At 39.5% G+C, this 3,071-nt stretch overlaps 1 non-coding gene across 1 annotated transcript; it reads right to left on the bottom strand.

Moving 5' to 3' along the window:
* Positions 1-2,620: 2,620 nt before the first annotated feature.
* On the bottom strand, positions 2,621-2,727 carry LOC127133036 (small nucleolar RNA R71). The gene has a single exon (XR_007807033.1). It is a non-coding gene; the product is annotated as a small nucleolar RNA R71 (small nucleolar RNA).
* Between the last annotated feature and the right edge of the window lie 344 nt (positions 2,728-3,071).

The following is a 3,071-nucleotide window of genomic DNA, read 5'->3' as shown; positions in this document are numbered from 1 at the left end:
TGAACATTATTTCCCCCCCATGGCCCTTTTCCATGTGGGTCATTGATATGATTGGCATGATTGAGCCCAAATCTTCGAACTGACTTCGTTTCATTTTGGTCGCAATTGACTACTTCACAAAATGGGTTGAAGAGGCATCGTATGCAAATGTAACCAAGCAAGTTATTGTGAGGTTTATCAAGAATCAGATTATATGTCGATATGGTGTGCCAAGTAAGATCATTACTGATAATGGATCGAACTTGAATAATAATATGATGGTAGCTCTTTGCAAGGACTTCAAGATCACACATCATAATTCTTCTCCCTACAGACCTAAGATGAATGGGGTTGTTGAAGCTGCAAACAAGAACATCAAGAAGATCATTCAGAAGATGGTTGTGACATATAAGGATTGGCATGAGATGCTCCCATTTTCTTTGCACGGGTATCATACATCCATCCGCACTTCAACAAGGGTAACCCCTTTCTCTCTTGTTTATGATATGGAAGCAGTGCTCCCCGTAGAGGTTGAGATTCCTTCGTTGCGTTTGCTCATGGAAGCCAAGTTGACTGAGGCTGAATGGTGTCAGACCAGGTATGATCAGTTGAATTTAATAGAGGAGAAGAGATTGACTGCCATGTGTCATGGTCAGTTATATCAGCAGAGGACGAAGAAAGCTTTAGACAAGAATGTTAGACCTCGCGTATTCAAGGAAGGTGACCTTGTGCTCAAGAAGATTTTATCGTTCAAACCGGATGCCAGGGGTAAATGGACTCTGATCACATTGAAAAACACCGCGTATTTGACCCGAATTTCACATGTTTATCAGGTCTTTATTATCATTTTGTTTGTGTTATGCTCTCTTTTGTGTTGTTTTCACGTATTTAGCTCTTTCAGGACCTTTTTAGAAGAAACGAAGCGAAAGACCAAAAAATTAGGGTTTTTAGTAAATATTGTACTCATAGCGTTCTGCATGGCGGCCGCTATAGGAGAATCCATGACACATCAGCCCTCAACCAGGAGAAAACTTCCACGATCCCATGAACTTCCCCATTTACTCACATGGCGGGCGCCATGGAGGGGTGGCGGGCGCCACCTCTGAATTCCACATTCCAACTAAAGAGAAGTTGAAGGGCATCCTGGTCTTTGCATGTTGTTGAGTTCCTCTATAAATAGGCCGTTCTAGTTCACTTCCAAATCATCCAACTTAGTTTACAACACTAATACTATAATATCATCTATAAAAGCGGTAATCTATCACATCGAGGGGTTATCGCACCTTAGTGTAATTGAGTTGGAGCACTTTGATTTTGCCGTCATCTTTATTTTCAAAGTCAAAGGTTTATTTACTTCATTGTACAAGATTTAAAGCCTCCGTTTGGAGCAGGTTCTAATTTAATCGACTTTTTATTTTACGTGCCATGCTTTAGTTTATTTAATTCGTTGCCATGCTTTACTTTATTTAAATCCTTGTCATTATCTTTTAAAATCAAGTAGTGTGAAAGCACCCTGGCTTAGTTAACTAGGAATTTTTATCACTTTAAGGAAAAACGATTTTTGAAACTGTTTTTGGACGCGTTGATAGATTTAAAATCAGGAAACTCCTTAGGTAAACTTTCCGAATGAAAATCACTTTTCAACTAAGCTTACGAGTCTTATTTCTTAAAAATAGGTTTACTACTTTTAACGTTCTACGTACCTTTTATAAGTGACAATAAAAGGCCTTAATTTAAGGGTAAACTCAGTTCTGAATACGCGAAAGCGACACTTCCTGTTAAATGGATTCTTTTCAAGAGTATAAAATATTTCCCCATAAGTAGTTCTATTTAGACAATCGAAGCATCATTTAACTGACGTGGAATACATTCGAGCCTATCTTTATTTGCATTGTATTTATCATTTTCTTTATTTATTGTTATTTTGCGACATCAATATCTCATTTGTACCAACTTAGATAAACATCGTAACAATAGTAAACGATAGATTGACGATTTAGTCTCTGTGGGATTGATAATCTTTTATATTACTCTGACATGATTCGTGCACTTGCGAATACAGCGATCAAGTTTTTTGGCGTCGTTGCCGGGGACCAACTTCGTCAAATTTCGTACCCTGTTGTTACACCGTCTAGACTAAGGCTTTATTAGTCGGTAAATGTGAAGAACCCGTAGTACCGGAAATTTAGTAGATCCTTTAGCGGAACCCGAACGTTACACTCGTACACGCCTCTTACTCATCCGAATTAAGAAAGATATGGCCGAGAATTGCGATCGGAGATCTCTTAAGGAATTTTCCCAACCCTCTGACGAAGAACCTAGTTCTATTATAGTAACCCCCCTCATTCCTGCCAACAATTTCGAACTAAAACCATCTTTACTATAATTAGTGCAACATAACCAATTCGCGGGTCTCGCTACTGAGAATCCAAATCAACATTTAAAAGTCTTTATCCAACTGGCCGATACCTTTAAATCCAACGGTGCTTCACCTGATGCGATTTGTTTAAGATTATTTCCTTTCTCCCTCAGAGATAGAGCACATTCGTGGTTAGATTCACTTCCAGCTAACTCAATAACTACCTGGGAAGACCTTAGGAGAGTATTCCTTGCTAGATATTTTCCCCCTAGTAAGACTGCTGTTCTTCGAAACCAAATAACTAGATTTACTCAAAACCAAGGAGAATCACTTTTTGAAGCTTGGGAGAGATACAAGGAGCTGTTAAGAGTGTGTCCACACCATGGCCTAGAACAATGGCTGGTCATTCATACCTTCTACAATGGACTCCATTATAACACAAAGATGAGCATCGACGTTGCCGCTGGTGGCGCGCTGATGAACAAACGTTACCCTGAAGCTTGTGACCTAATTGAGGATATGGCCCAAAAACATTACCAATGGGAAACTGAACGAGCATCAGTAGAGAAAAAGGAGACCCAAGGTGGAATACATGAGATAAGTTCTATGGACATGATGCAAGAGAAAATGGACGCTTTAGCCCTTAAGGTCGAACATATTTCTACAAACTCTAACACCATAGCGGAAGTCCATACAGAGTGTGCACTTTGTGGATCTAAAGGACACGAATCGG

This window comes from Lathyrus oleraceus, chromosome 3, assembly GCF_024323335.1.
Source record: "Lathyrus oleraceus cultivar Zhongwan6 chromosome 3, CAAS_Psat_ZW6_1.0, whole genome shotgun sequence".
Lineage (NCBI taxonomy): Eukaryota > Viridiplantae > Streptophyta > Magnoliopsida > Fabales > Fabaceae > Lathyrus > Lathyrus oleraceus.
This window is presented reverse-complemented; position numbering and strand designations above follow the sequence as displayed.